The sequence below is a fragment of the Leptinotarsa decemlineata genome, unplaced genomic scaffold, assembly GCF_025532065.1.
Source record: "Leptinotarsa decemlineata unplaced genomic scaffold, Ldec_3_MD MMD2_tig00003798_RagTag_RagTag, whole genome shotgun sequence".
NCBI lineage: Eukaryota > Metazoa > Arthropoda > Insecta > Coleoptera > Chrysomelidae > Leptinotarsa > Leptinotarsa decemlineata.
In genome coordinates this window covers 896,964-913,879 of record NW_027412596.1, presented here as the reverse complement: position 1 = coordinate 913,879, position 16,916 = coordinate 896,964, and the positions used below count along the sequence as shown (strand labels likewise).

Genomic DNA, 16,916 nt, shown 5'->3' with positions numbered 1-16,916 from the left:
GTATGATGTACAAATCAAAAATGAAACAATTAGTGGACATAACACTCCAAAACATCATACACATTCCATAAAATCTTTGTCTGTATTTATATCCTGGACCCGGATATCACGCAGATAGCTATAGCTACCTACGTGGTCATGTTAGATGTAGCCTGGGAATTCTAGGTCTTCTAACTGGAACCACAAATGTGGGGTTGGCTCCTGTTGTTGACTCCGTGCATATGTGTTGTTTCCTGCTTTAGGCAAACAAGTGTTACCCACCTTTACACTTGGCTGCACCGCGCTGATGAGGCCAATAGCCAGAAACACGTGTCCGCGGTTTGCCCCCCTTTTTGGAGTGTTATGTCCACTAATTGTGTCATTTTTGATTTATATATATATATATATATATATATATATATATATATATATATATATATATATATATATATATATATATATATATATATATATATATGAAATCTGAAGTTTTCACGGATAGGAATATGCTGAACTGGTTTTTCCGGGTATTTGATCCGTGTATGTGATATTATCTCTAATTTCACCGACGTTTCGACGAAATCTCATTTGTTATTATCAAGGTGTGCTGTTACGTGTTCAGAAGTTTGTTGACCTTGCTCAACTCACTTCTTACTATAATGGTAAAATGGTATTCGTTATGTGTTCAGAAATAGAGTAGTCCATAAACCCTCTACTACCTACTATTTAAATGTTGTTGAGTTTTACCTGAGTTCTTCTTCTTCTTAGTTGACCTCATCTCCCCGTTAAGGTATCGAATATGAAATCTGAAGTTTTTACGGATAGGAATATGCTGAACTGGTTTTTCCGGGTATTTGATCCGTGTATGTGATATTATCTCTAATTTCACCGACGTTTCGACAAAATCTCATTTGTTATTATCAAGGTGTGCTGTTACGTGTTCAGAAGTTTGTTGACCTTGCTCAACTCACTTCTTACTATAATGGTAAAATGGTATTCGTTATGTGTTCAGAAATAGAGAAGTCCATAAACCCTCTACTACCTACTATTTAAATGTTGTTGAGTTTTACCTGAGTTCTTCTTCTTCTTAGTTGACCTCATGTCCCCGTTAAGGTATCGAATATTAAATCTGAAGTTTTCACGGATAGGAATATGCTGAACTGGTTTTTCCGGGTATTTGATCCGTGTATGTGATATTATCTCTAATTTCACCGACGTTTCGACAAAATCTCATTTGTTATTATCAAGGTGTGCTGTTACGTGTTCAGAAGTTTGTTGACCTTGCTCAACTCACTTCTTACTATAATGGTAAAATGGTATTCGTTATGTGTTCAGAAATAGAGTAGTCCATAAACCCTCTACTACCTACTATTTAAATGTTGTTGAGTTTTACCTGAGTTCTTCTTCTTAGTTGACCTCATCTCCCCGTTAAGGTATCGAATATGAAATCTGAAGTTTTCACGGATAGGAATATGCTGAACTGGTTTTTCCGGGTATTTGATCCGTGTATGTGATATTATCTCTAATTTCACCGACGTTTCGACAAAATCTCATTTGTTATTATCAAGGTGTGCTGTTACGTGTTCAGAAGTTTGTTGACCTTGCTCAACTCACTTCTTACTATAATGGTAAAATGGTATTCGTTATGTGTTCAGAAATAGAGTAGTCCATAAACCCTCTACTACCTACTATTTAAATGTTGTTGAGTTTTACCTGAGTTCTTCTTCTTCTTAGTTGACCTCATCTCCCCGTTAAGGTATCGAATATGAAATCTGAAGTTTTCACGGATAGGAATATGCTGAACTGGTTTTTCCGGGTATTTGATCCGTGTATCAGAATATCAGCTATCAATATATCAACAATATTATAATCAACATAAATACTGATAGACATGAACAAAAGCAAAACATAAAAGAATTCAAATACAGTTACAAAAAAGCTGAATTGTATAGGCTTTGCGAAATGGTGAGAGATATCGATTGGTCTGATGTGACATCAGAAAAAAATGTTGATGTGGCAGTTGAAAATTTTTATGGTAAATGGAATAAGATAATTGATGAATGTGTATCAAAGTACAATGTATATAAAAACTCTAAAAAATATAAGGTTTGGCTTACGGAGGAAATTAAAGAGTCGCTGAAGAAGAAAGGGAGGTTTAGGAAATTAAGCTTTGTACCTGATTATTATGCAATACAGTTCAACAGTTTAAGAAAGAAGATTAAAACACTAATAAGATTAGAGGAGAGAGTATTCAATAAAAAAAATTTAAGGTGGGTTGGGTACAGATATTGATGATTTTTGGAATTGGGTGAGAAAATAAAAATGATAGTACTGGGAACTATGAATATAAAGGGAAAAAAATTGAAGACAATGAAACAGCGGAAGCATTCGCAACGTTTTTTTGCCTATGTTTATTCAAAAAGAAAGTCATCGATCAATCATATTCTGACTGTGTGAGTGGTTTTTCGGTAACAAATGATACGTTCAGCATGCAATCAGTTACACAGTCTGAATATGAATGAGCAATCTGAAAACTGAAAAGAAGGCAGCTGAAATAGATGGTATATCACCCTATGTGGTATACCATCTATTTACACCAAGTGTAAATGAGTGCTTCGCAACACCTCTGCTACATATCTTCAATTTAATCCTGACAACAAATGAATTTCCGGGTTTATGGAAAATGGCTGTAGTTACTCCCATTTTCAAATCAGGTGGTATTTGACTCATATCAATAATGCCGACACCTTCTAAATTATCTGAACTATATTCAAGATTATATGGATATGTTGAGAACAGTATAATGCCTCAGCAACATGGCTTTGTTTCCAAAAATTATGTTAATACAAATTTATCCATCTTTGTTTCTACAGGGTACGAAACACTTGAGAGTAAGTCACATCTAGATGTACTATTTACTGATTTTAAAAATGCTTTCGCCAAAGTTGATCACGATGTATTATTAACAGAGTTGAATGAGTTTGGACTTTCTGATAGCACACTCAAAATGTTCGGAAGTTATCTTGAAAAAATATTTTTACTGGTTAAACATGATGGAAATTCTTCGGGGAAATATGAAGGATGTCTAGAGTATCACAAGGATCCAAATTAGGACCCTTGCTCTTTGTTAAGTTAATTAATGATTTGCCCTCAGTTCTCAGGTACTCAAGCTGTTTGTTTGTTATGATCTCAGAATAAAAAAAAATTGAAACTGTCAGAGACAGTGTTATGTTGCAGAAAGACTCGCAATATGATTGCGAGTGGAGTTATAAACATAAACTATTTTTCAATCTAAAAAATGCAGTGCTATGAGAATAACAAGGTTAAGAGATCCGATAATATTTGATTACATGATGCAAGGAGAGGGGTTAAAAAGCGTTATGGAAATGAAAGATCTGGGTATTGCATATCATGATAGAGTATCCTTTTCAAACCATGTAAAAATATAATCAAATCAACAAACCGTATGTTAGGCTTCATAGTAAGACAAACAATATTTTCCAATAAAGAAGCTATAAAGATTTTGTACTACACATTAGCCAGATCGAAACTTGAATTCGGATCAGAAATTTGGTTAGGAGGATATTAAACTACACTTTTTGTAAGTAGAAAAAATTCAAAACAAATTTTTGAGATTTTTGTACTACAAAAAATATCGTATCTATCCTGACTACAGAATATTTAGAACAACACAATTGAGAAATTAATTCAGAATATTGTCTCTGGACAATGGAAGAAACCAAAATATATTGATATTTCTATTCAAAATACTGAATCATGGAGTCAAGTCTCCTGAACTCCTCCCAAGGATAAGATGTAATGTGCCTGCAAAAAGAATGATATATATACCCTTTTTTGGTACCTTGGGAGCTGTCTGACTTATCCATTCAGTCCAAGTCTCCAGAAAATAGTGCAGCCTCTTGGGCTTATTGCGTTTATTCTCCCATCTTCTCATGACACCCATTCCATCAGTCTCGTTCCCTGTACTAGTTTGTACAGGTTTCGTGTTGGATGTTCGTCATATTCTTCTGGACGTGATTTAGTATATCCATATATTGCCTGCCTCCTGTAATTCAGTGCCTCACATTCGCATAGGATGTGTAAAGCTGTTTCTATCCCTTCGTTGCATAATCTGCAGCTGAGGTCTCCGTTGTACAGCACCATTTTATTCCGGTCTAAGCGGACAATGACCGGTTAGTAACCTTGTAATCATTCTGAGCCAATCCCTTCTATATTGAAGTAGTTCTTCGGTTCTTTTCTCTAATGAAGGTTCTACTGTGTTTGTTGCCAGGTACCTTTGTCCAGTACTCTGTGTGCTTCTTATTGGTTCATGTCCTAATCTGGTTTCGTACCAATGATTTTGGTATCCCCAGCTGGTTCAGGACCTATATATGAAGTTGATGATCCGCGTCTAGCGCATGCCATTCCAAACTACAGATTCTTTCACAGAGAACGTGTTGGACGTGCTGGAGGGGGAGTTGGCATTTTTGTCAAACGATCCCTACAGTGTGTCCAATACGGCATTGACAGTGCTCGATTACACGGTACTGAGGCCGCGGGGGTCGAAATTCAACTGAGCAGGGGTTGTCCGAACATTCGTCTACTCCCAGAATCTCTGGATGAACTGCTGATGGGAAGCAATATTCCGATAATTGCTGCTGGCGACTTCAATGCCAAACACTGACCTTGGAGCAGAGCCACAAATCGAAACGGCCAAGCGCTCCATGCGCATGTGGACAGGCATGAATATCTTATGCTGGGACCAGATGAGCCTGCGTACTATCGCAGGCAGTCTAGGCCTGATGTACTAGACATCGTGCTTCTCAGAAATGCGAAATTTACGTTCTGTCGGAACTGGATTCCGATCATAATCCAGTAATCCTGGTATTGGGCGATGATCTTCCTCCCCCTGATTATCGCATGAGATCCAAGACGGACTGGGATGTCTTCACAGCCCAGCTCGAAGAGATGCGCACCCCTCCTGAGGTACTCTACTCTCCCGACGAACTCGACGCGGCAGTTGAGCGTTTCGAGCTTTCTGTGAATGATGCGATTCGAGCGGCCACCTCCAGGGAGGAGTGTCCGCTGAATAGCTACAACGAGTTTCCCCCTCGTATCAAAGCTTTGATACGAGAGAGAAATCGCCTATCAGCGAACCCTTTTCCCAGGGGACAAAACAGCGGCGAACAGGATGGCCAATCAAGTCAAACAGGCCATCATTGAGCATCGAAACGAAAGGTGGGAAGAGCTCTTGGAATCCTTCGAACCTGGGAGTGACGAGCTTTGGCGAGTCACTCGTAGGCTCAGGAGGAAGAAGACTGCTCTCTCACCCATTCACGGAGAGCGCGGAGTGTGCTACTCCCCCGCCGACAAGGCGTTAGCCTTTGCAGGCACGATGGAACGTCAGTTTCAACTTAACGTTGACGACAACGACAACATCGATCGCGATATGCTGCTGGAAGACCGGGTTCACCGACTCCTCAGATAAGATGAGGATGACGATATCCGTCCGGCTTCTATGGAAGAACTGAAGGGTCATATCAAGACTGCAAAGGCCAAGAAGGCTCCGGGGGTGGACTCAATAACCAACAAGTTGTTGAAGAGACTCCCGGAGAACTGCGTTGAATTTCTTTTGAACCTAATTAACAGTTCGTTGGCCCTCAGACACTTCCTTAGAAGGTGGAAGCATGCGATCATCGTCATGCTCCCAAAATAGGGTCAGAACCAGCAGAATTATCGCCCGATCAGTCTACTCTCGTCGGCGGCTAAGCTGGCTGAAAGAGTTGTACTGCAAAGACTCAACGAAGAAGTTGAGGACCGAAATGTTCTGCCTAACGAACAATTTGGTTTCAGGAGAGATCACTCCACTGAATTACAGGCTCTAAGGTTGGTCGATAACACCATCAGCGAGCTCAACACTAACAAAAAAGTGCATATTGTGCTGTTAGACATTTCGAAGGCCTTCGACCGAGTATGGCACGAAGGCCTTCTGCACAAGCTAAACACGTTCGACCTACCTCGGAGCCTGATCCGGTGGATCGGGTTTTTCCTGAAAGACAGAACTTTTCAGGTCAGAGTAGAGGGCTCTCTGTCTGATAGCAGAGAAATCCTCGCTGGGGTGCCACAGGGGGCCGTGCTCTCTCCGACGCTGTATTCACTCTATACCAGCGACCTGCCTAGGTCCGAGCGAGTGAAGATATCCCTGTACGCCGATGACACGGCTCTTCTCTAATCTTCTATGGGTCGAGAGCTCGGCGTCGTCTATATGCAACGTGCATTGGACGACCTCGAGGCTGGTACCTCGATTGGAAGATCTGAGTAAACCCGGAAAAGACTCAGGCGATAACCATGGGAAGATTACTATATTCTCCGGCCAGAGAAGTGAGAATCTCTGGAAGGGAGGTTGACTGGCAAGCGCGGGTAAAGTACCTCGGCCTTCTGATAGACAGTAGGCTCACTTGGAACCCGCACATCATGTGCGTCAAGTCTAAGATCGAGGGTTGGATAGCCAGTCTGTACCCTCTGATCAACAGAAAATCAAAAATGAGCACGAAGAACAAAATCATGATCTATAACACGATGTTCAAGCCTGTCATCATGTATGCTTCAGGCGTCTGGGGATAAGCGGCTCCGTCCAACATTTCCATTTTGGAAAGGTTGCAAAATAAGTTAACTAGGATGATTGTGAATGCTCCTTCGTTCGTGCGGAATGAAGCCATCCGCAGAGATTTGCAGCTGCCTTCCATTCGGCAGTCCATCCAGTCGAGGAATGAGAGAGTTTTTGAATGAAAAAACGGAAACTCATGAAAACCCGTTAGTTAGGGAAGCCACAGATTATGCCGTAGACGACCCCTCCCGATAATGAAGGCCCCGACCCTTTCGAATGAGGCCCCCATGTCCCCCGTTAACGAATGAATAACTTTCTCATCCATCCCACCCCAGTCAGGTAAGGGTATCCCGTGAAGGACGGCACTGATGTCTAAGGACTTCATGCCGTCATCAATCAGTCATGAACCCATTGGTCCTCTTCGAGACCAACAATCAGTCGAAAGGGTAGGGGAGCTGGTCTCCAAACCTGAAAGAATTCAAGATGACATTCTGGCGGTCTAGCGCATTCATCATCTTTATCATTACTTGTGATTCCTGAATGCCCAGGGTGTCCTGAATGACACCCAGCACAAAGTTAATTTGTTCCTGTTTGCAAGTTCATTCAGCTCTTCATGGCATTCCCAGAACAGTTTTGATGTCACTTTCGGGTTTGTCAGAGCCCCTAGTGCGCTCTTCGAGTCTGTTAAAATATTGATCCGCTTATTTCTTTGAGGTCTCAATTTAATCAGCCTTGCAAGAAAGCATACACTTCCGCCTGAAAGACGGATGTGTATAGTCCTTGCGGATAAATGTAGTTTAAATTTCTATCCACTCGGTATATTCCAGCTCTCGTTCCATGTTTGGTTTTCGATCCTCCTGTATACCAGGTGTTTTTCCAAACATGTTTTCGGGTTGACCAATGGTCTTCCACTCTTCACGGCTTATGATTTTGGCAGGGAAGTTTGGCAGCTTGTCGATCCCTCTTCTCCTCCACGCCTGGATGATTGATTCCAACGACGTATTGTCAAATGTGCCCTCAATATCCAAAAAAGCAGCTGAAAGTACTTCCTTGTTTTTGTAAGTATGTTCTACTTTTTGTGTTTCCCTACAAAGAGCCGTTTCTGTTGACATACTTGACCTGTATGCATATTGGTCTCGATGTAATGGTCTGATAGCCATTGATACGTTCCTAATATGGCTGTCAAGTAGTTTTTCTAGCGTTTTCAACGCAAATGACATGAGACTGATTGGTCTCAAGGACTTCGCTGAGTCCTGTACGATTTTCCCAGGTGGCCCTGATCAATCTCCAAATTTTTGGTATGTGTCCCAGTATACAGAATGTTTTGAAAAGAACTTTTGGTCCCTTTTGGAGCATTACTGGGAATATGCTATCAGGTCCCGGCGACTTATAGGGTTGAAATGAGTTCACAGCTCATTAAATTTTCTCCAGATCTATCAATTCATTCATCACTGTCATTTTCCAGTCCTCCCTGGATGCCCTTTTCGGGGTCTCTGATGTCAAAATCCATGCGGTTTAAACAGGTTTCTAGGTTCACTACATAGGCTCCCCAGTTTGTTTTCCGGGGATTTTGATACGTTAGGATTGAGGTCTGAAATACCTCCGATTTCAAAGTTTATGTGTTGATGGTCTGAACAACTTTCCTCATCCGACACATTCTATTTCCGAACATAGTTACTTACAAATGTAGTTCCTATCGTTACGTCTATTACTTCACCACCTCTCGCATTTACGAAAGTTGAGAACTTTGAAATGTCCAAGTTATTTGCCATGATAAAATGCCGTTTTCGTTGCTAACCTCTTTCGTTGGTGTTGGTGCGTCCCCAGGTTAGGTGGTGTGCATTGGCATCACAGCCAATTATAAGTTGTAGTCCCTCTGCTTGGAAGGTCCTAACCAACTCTTTCACTTCCCTGGTTGTTGGTGGTTACGGACTGTCGTAAGAAAGGTATGCTGATCCAATGATGATTTCCTCAGGTCCGCCCCCGCCAGCCGTCTCCATTTTGACTGCTGTCAAGTCTCTGGAACACAAATTACTCAATGGCAGTATATTTATTCTTTTACGGATAATTATGCATGTTCTTGGGGTCTCTGAGGTTCTGTTATAAATTCACTACCCTCTTATGCCCCCAATCACATTATTTTCCCCCTGTACACCCAGGGTTCTTGTATGAGAGCAAAATCAAACCCCCCCCCCCATCAATTTGGTAAGGACAGCCAAGGCCCCCTTACTGAGTGTCAGGTTTGTTTGTATTACTCTCAACATTGCTGGTGAGAGAAGATGACCATGAAGATGAAGATGACCATGCCCAGCTTATAGTAGGCTTTGAACTCCAAGGCCCTGAAGGAACTTCCATTCGGGGAGAAGGCTAGGATTTGTTCTTTCTCTTCCACTTTTCTACGCAGGAGGATCCAGTTCTCCACTCCCAGTGCAGGATTATGTTCACTGAGGCGTGTCCTAACTGAAACCATCTCGATTTTTGGCCCGGAATGAAAATTAGGCCTCTCAGTCTTTTCGGGAGTTCATTGGCCTCGACCACGGTCGAGTCTGCCCACTCCCAAAGATTGCCCAAGTTTCCAAAGCTTCTTCTGAGTCATTCTTCCGTCCCTTCATTCACACAGATCATCCATAGGACCCCTGCGCCAAATTAGGTGTTTTTAAATTGTAGATTTTCGAGGTTACCAGAGAGAGTATTGTTCAATTCGCGGACAAGTCCCTCCTGGATTAGGTCTGCTTGATCCTAACGCAGGGTGACCTCAGGGTGTCGCATGTCAGCAACCGTCAACCTCAAGCTCCTAGCAGCCTCACTATAAGTCCCAGTTTCTTTGGAAGTCCTGGGTTTTTTAGTACCTTTTGTGGGGAACTTTTCACATCCTCTCTAGGTCTCTTTTTGGCCCTTTTGGTTCCTTTAGTTTTTTCTAGTTTGCTGTTGTCCTTTGTATTACATGGATTTTCAATCCACGTTCCCGCAGCTATTTTCTTCGCTTTCTTCAGTTTGCACCTCCAGGATAGTATTTGTGAGGAGTCGCTCGAAGAGTCCTTCTCTGATGTTCTAGTAATTATTTGGTCCATTCAAGTCCCACGAGTATAGGGGTAAGGGGGTTGTCCACATCCATGGTGTCCCCTGTATGGATATAAGGCCAGATACTTCGGGAGGTCGCCTGGTATCCCAAAGGTTCCGTTAGTAATACCTGATGGGGCTCAGGTACCATTCATTCTTTGGCACGGGTCGCATAACACCTTGGATTAGACTTGGGTCCTTCTTAGTCTGACTGCTCTGTTTCGGCCTCTTCGGCATGGGAGACCCTACCAGTAGCTGAACTGCGGCCGACATAGCTCGTAACTTCATCACAGTACGCAAGCTCTCCCACCACGACAAGGTGAAGACCCCTCGGGAGAGTCAATATACCCCTAGTTTGTACTACTGTTAGGTCACCGCTCATAATCATGTTGCGACTAGCCAATACATTCAACTTACTGATGGATATAGATTGGGCAGTTTCATTCAGCGCTTTCAAAAAACTCGTTACACAGTTCATAATAAATTTCAATTGAGCATATATTAAGTATTAAAATGTAAGCCATATGAATGTATCTATTTATATTTATATTCGATTTTTTTATTCATGTAATAAGGCCTTGTAGGCCTGTTTGAATAATAAATAACTAAGTATATACGTCTAGCCTCTCCCAGAACACTAAGTATATTTGACACTCCTTCTTCACCCAGCCTGCACACGGATTGAGTTCAGCCTCAAGCATTTCTACCATGTCGCGTTGCTCCTCGACTCCCTGAATACAAGTGGAGCTTCAAGCAACCCAGCCAGTCTACAGTAACTTCTGCCGATGATTCCATATCTGTTGACCCCATCCGGGTCACATAGTCCCTTACACTAGCGAACAACTCCACTTCGTCCTTATCGGCATCGACCAACCTTCAATTGAGCAGAGTTGCCAATTCATTTCCGAGATCCTCGGAATGTCCTTGAGCTCTCTCAGCAATTCGAATATTATTTTGTCGCAAAACGCCGTTCTTCCATGAGCTTCCTCAATCTTGGGAACAGGAAAAAGTCGCAGAGGGGCAAATCTGGTGAATAGGGTGGCTGAGGCATTATTGCGGTATTGTTTTTGTCAAAAAATACGAAAAAATAATGAAGACCGAGCAGGTGCTTTCTCGTGATGCAAATACCATGAATTGTTTTTTTACAATTAAATACAAAGCGGCGCATAACTCCTCATTGATCATAAGACCATGGGACAGGAACTCCTGATGAACTGCGCCACGATAATTGAAGAAAATGGTAAGCAAAACCTCGATATTTCTTCGAACTTGAAGTGATTTTTTTGGTATTGGCTCCACTGGGCTTTTCTATTGGGACAATTAAACTTCGGTTCCAATGTCATAACCGTATACATATGATTTGTAACTGAATGGCCGTTGAAGTCGTTCAACAATTCCCAAGCGATGCTCATGCGACAGTTTTTCTGGTAAAAATCCACCAATTTTGGAACAAACTTTGCTGCTACATGCTTCATGCCCAAAATTTTCAGAAATATTGCATGGCATAAGACAGCGGATATACCGACATCCTCAGCAACTTCTTCAATTATGATTCAACGATTCTCTATGACAATTTTTTTCACTTTCTCAACATGTTATCGGTTGTTAATATGCTGGAGTGTCCAGGGCGAACGCTGTCACTCATATCTTCTCGACTTTCTGTGAAAAGTTTGTACCACTCGTTAACATTTTTTGACTCGGCGTACAATCATCGTATGCTACTGTCAATATATCTAGTGTTTTTGAGCACTCAATTTTATTTTTTCAACTAAGTTTGATGCAGAGTCTTCAATCCATTATTTTCGATAGCAAAAAATTGCCGAACACGTAAAACGCTTCTAACTTTATGCATCTCACCAACATACTCAACATGCTGAAACTATGAACATATGTTCAGGACGAGTAAGAACGTAAGAATAATCGCTGATTGAATGTACGTAGCCCGCGAAATTTAACCCAACGTAAGTTTGAAAGATTAACATCAGATTCCCAGTATCTGCAACCGGGCTTCGGTTTGAAACTACTAAGTATTGGTACATACATTCTCAACCACTAATCGTCCCCAAAATTTCAAGTTTGCTCAAATGACGGATACGGGGTCTTGAAGAATTGTCAGCGATGATGGCGCTACTCAAAGAATAAATAGCTAATCGGCATGATTGAATTTTGAACATGGGTTATATTCTTCAAATTGTGGTTTGCTGTATTTTGATTGTGGTTGTGGATTTGTGAAAGTAAAGTTATTGGTGCGATGATTATGAAAATTGGAAACTCATGACTAGGTAAAGTAAATCACTTTCAATTACATTCTGTTAACACTATTTTCATTCGTTTCTAACTACCTATATTATTTATCATTTTAGCCAAATTTGAGTTTTGACAGATGGAGAGACATCGAAATTCTATATATTCAATCATGGGTTTACTAAAACAATAAGACTTTGGAGTTCTAGCTGAATGCTCTAGAATGCGTTTCCGTTCGACGATATGGAGCCAATTAACTAGTTCATTATTCAGAACTTCGCCCATTAACATGATGCTGAAATGGTATGACGTAAATTATCAACATGAGTAATATGTAGCAGTCATTAGCCAGAAGTTTTACCTGCATTTGATAGCTGTAGTTTCGATGAAATAATTCCACCTCACTTTCGTGAGGTTTATTTTACCCGGGAAACAATAATACAAATACTCCATTCCCTGATAGTTTAATGAAAAAAAGAAATTTCCGATTATCATCCTTGTGTTATTTCTAACAAAGAATCAGTGATATTGAATTGAGAAAGAGTTTGTTTCTGAGATTTTTAGAAATAGTTACTTTCAGACACTATATTCAATTTAGTAACAATGCAGGCTTTTTCTAAATTTCAAATTATATGTAATCCTTTTAAAGTATAATTTACATTTGACTAAGTACTATTAGCAGTGTGAACGCAAAAAGTCACCAGCTTCTTTAATTCTGAACGGGTAAAGATCGAGGTTGGACAAAATTTATTTGAAAAGGTATCTGTTAAAGTACTTTTTGATAAGAACTGTTACCAAGAGGGCGTTACAACATTTTTCAATAGAGAAGGGTTTTATAATATATTGTTTGATAAGCAATCTAGTTCTCTATCCAACAGTGTTATATTTTTGTCATTCAAATCGGACGTTATTGAATATTGTGAAGTCCTATAATCTTTCAAATGATCTCTAGAAAAACGATAAATATAATTTCAAAGAGAAATGTTTCTCCTTAATGGTAGTTGAGGTTTCTCAAACATTGTTGATGATAAGCTTTCATTTATTTTTTACAGTCTCTTCTACATATTATTTTTCAGGTTTCGACGAGATCGACTAATATGGTCATAGTTCTGAGTAGGTAATATTGCCACCTAGTAATACAACATCATGGCTATTCGCAGTCCGTTATCCATGTTAGGTCTCCCGTACTTCAACTAGATAAATTCTCTTGAAAAAAATATCTGGTTGAGGGAAGATTGATTTCAAGAATTCTACTCATTATTTTTGATGAAACGAATTTTACTTTTATTTCATTTGGCAAAGTGTAGGTATCTTATAAGACTTTGCTAATCATGTCTCTATTTTGTAGTTGAATTATTAACAATGAATAAAATTGTTTCTTTGAGATTATTGGCATTCATCTCCTTCAAGAAAGGAGAAAACTCAACTTTTGTGGAACAAGGGTTTGTTTGAAATCTGTTATTCAGTTCTGTTTTCTTCACTCTCATTCCCACTAATTTGTTCATCACAAAATTGAAAGAAATGTTATCTTTTGAATGCTTCAATAAGAATATGACGATATTGTTTTCTTTACTATTCCTTTCTTGTTGTTGAAGAATTTCTGAGAATCGTAACTCAACGAGATTTTAAGTTTGCTTCCTCGATTTTTTTTAATTCTTACCTCAATAGTTTTGATGACCAATTTCAATTATTTTTTTGTTTTATTCCTACAGAAGTTTGAGAGATTTCAGCGGTTTTTTATAATTTTTTCAAGTATGCCTTAGTTGAATATTTATCAGATTGAATTTATCAGATTGAATGAATTCAATAAATTACTGGTATTACCCATCCGGGATTCAAAAGGACATTTTTGTGAATGTGAAAAACAAATTGGACATAATTCATACAGTTCTATCTTCAGTTTCCTAATATCAGCATAGAGAAAGTTAATTGAATGAATTGATTGTTGTAGACAGTGAGAGTAACTTATGGTACGGGTCATTTATACATATACAAGCAAAGCAAACAAGGGTAGAATATTCGCGAATAAAAAATATGAAACACCAGTATTGTTTACAGAAAAATGACGGCATACAGAAATATCGAATTGTTTGGTGGTCCCTAACAAATATTTGTTTTTGGTAAAGGATTTTGAAATATCTGCCGTTTCACATAAAAACGTGGGATATGATTTTTTCATTGTGGTGCGTGATATATGATTTTTATCAATCATGATTCCATTTTGAATTATCTTCAAAGAGTCTCACACACAATTTATTAGTGACAAAAATACTCATTTGCTATTTATCTAGTTTGATCTTATGTGAAACTTTTTTTAGTTATGATATAATATGAGTTCATCTCTTGGTACAAAAACCTTATTTTGATAAAGAAGAGGTGTACAAGTTAACACAAATATTAGTATATTTTTGAATCGTTTTTGCTCTCGAAGCTGAACTGTTGAGAACTGTTTCCGTTGCTCATGCGCATTCATGTGGAACTTTGTTTGGGCAATTTCTAGGATGTTTTTTTATTTATTTGATTCAAATAATTGACGAATGAGATTAGATAACATTTGAACTGACTACAAGGATACGCTACATAACAAAATGGACATGATTAACAGTATTTTCTTATCTTCAACTCTTCATACATACGATAGGTGGCACAGTGGTCTCCTCAAAATGCATTCTAGTTTAATCAAGTGCCCGAGACTATTTCGGACTGTTTGATTTTTTTTGTTTGTACGCATCATGTCTTGCGCAGTTTCCAAACAGTTTCGGATGTCAGAACCAGAACAAACCTGTAGAGTATGGGGAAGTATAAGATTGACTTTCCATGTGTCAAATGTTTTTTGAAATTAATGACCTATATTCATATTCGTATTGGAATACGTCAGAAAAGTCCATTCGAAAATACACCAAGCGAGTTGAAAAAAGTAATCGAAAAGTGTATGTATTCGACGTCTATTGCACTGTCCTCATCTTCCTAATTTGAAAAGGCTGCTTTGTTATGAAGAAGTTCAGAGAAGTGTAGTTTCTTCTTGTCTGAAGATAATTTGAATAAAAACTCTTTCATTACACTCGAAGAATAGTTATTCCACCAAAAACAAATAAAACAAATTCCGAACACAATTTTATGAAAACAGTGTTCCTCTTTAGGTTTAGGGGAAAATTCAAAGGAGTCGCGTATATGTTGTCCAACAACGCATTTAGTCAAGCTAGCGTAGAGATACGTAACATATGGAAACCTAACGCTCATCTCCCTCCAAAACCAATGAAGTGGAAAGAGAGAAGAGGGGATAGGTGGAAGCACTCAAATGTGCTATGAATAATCAGATTTCGGAGGAATAAGTCCAGTTATCACCCGAAGACGATTGTGGATACTAACAATCGAAACGTTGTGACATAACTTGGTTTGAAATCTTTTAATTTTTATTTTTTCATTTTTTGTTAGTAATATTTTCAATTTTTTCAATTTTATCAGCTTTTATTAATATGTGAATTTTTTATTTTTTGGTTGTTGTATGTTATTCCTTTGTAATTTCAGTTTTTGTTTAATAAAATTGTTATTTTTGGTGAATCTTTTTGATTTTTTCAAGGTTATCAAATCAATTTATATTATATTAGACAATGGAAGTTCGAACTGATGAAATACACCACGAAATATTGTCAACCACCTTCAAACACGCTATTGTTTATTGAGTAGTGTGTATGTGCCCAAACGTTGTTGTAAATCAGAATTCAAAGGTAAGACATCAATGTATGAGGTTTAGCTTGGTTTTAGGTTAGGTTGCGTGTCGCCAGCCGCAGCAGCGGTTATCACGGCTCGCGAGATGCAGCCACGGGCGAACTGGTGGTAGTTGTAATAGGCCCGAGTAGTCGCGATGACTCGCCTCGCCCCGCGAGGCGAAACGGCTCTGGTTGAGGCGCAGCCGTCTGTTGAAACTCTGTCAAGCAGCCCTTCGGCTTGAGGAGTGTCTTCGCAGCCCCCAGGCTCGGAGTATTGCTGATGCCAGCAGTATTATTTGACGAAGCAACAGTGATTCTGTGTATAACACAGTATTATTTTGTTGTAGCATGCACATACTATAGCATCTTATTGCACCCACTTGCAGACAATCCCTCTTTTGCGGGCCAGCAAGCGCTTTGCTAACATGAAATTTCTTTTCAAATTACAGATGAATGTCCCAGAGTCCGCCTTCGTGACGATGGGAGAATTGGTGGAAGAAGCAGCGTAGACCGAGGAGCATGATAAGATCCTGAAACTGGCAGCAGAAGAATGGTTGCCACCGGGCTGGAGAAATTGGAAGGTGGTAAATCTCTCCAAGGAGGAGAGTTTTGGGGACGAGCTAGATCTTCAGATACTCAACAAGTTGAGATTTACCCTGCCCACAGTAGCAATTGCTTGGGTTTTCAATCCAGCGATACAGAGCCTGCCGGAGAAGCAATAACGAGACTACAAGGTCGAAATGTTGAACTGGGCCTTCTGCAGAGCCTTCATCATGAACCCTCCGGCAGTGCTTATCAAAATTAAGGGCTCAGTGGGCCAGGTAGCGCTGTTTCAGCAGGCTTTAGTGCCACTGAAGGAGCATTTCATTTCTAGTAAGCGTGCGGCAGAGTTGTTAGACCCTGAAACGGAATCTTCGGAGGAAGATCAAAATCTAGATGAGTCCGTTGAGGGTGCCGTTGGTGAAAGAAAGTGCTTGGTGCTGAGCAATCCAGCCAAGAGATCGAGAATTGGAAAGTTTGAAAATAGAGTGGAGAACATGTTCCACGTCCTGTTGGACAAGATTGAACACAGGAACGCAGAAGACAATGGATTAATGGCGAGTCGTTCGGTTGAGATAATGATAGTTTATTGAAGGATGAGCTGGACAGCAATCATAACATTGATCCGAGCGCCGGTCCCACGACATGGGAAGCGCGGGTTGCCCGCTCAAAACAAAATAACCAGTTAGCTCAGAAACTCTTGCTCGAGTTCCGCAGGTTATGGAAAGTGCTCCGGCGATTTCGCCTCCTGCTTCAGAGATCAAGGCGCAGGTCCT

General features: G+C 39.9%; 1 long non-coding RNA gene across 1 annotated transcript in view; it reads left to right on the top strand.

Moving 5' to 3' along the window:
* LOC141483657 (uncharacterized) overlaps positions 1-16,468 on the top strand; it is a 123,766-nt gene extending 107,298 nt beyond the window's left edge. Inside the window, exon 3 of the long non-coding RNA XR_012466212.1 lies at positions 16,050-16,468. This is a non-coding gene — a long non-coding RNA (uncharacterized lncRNA). The remainder of the gene's footprint in view (positions 1-16,049) is intronic.
* The last annotated feature ends 448 nt before the right edge of the window (positions 16,469-16,916 follow it).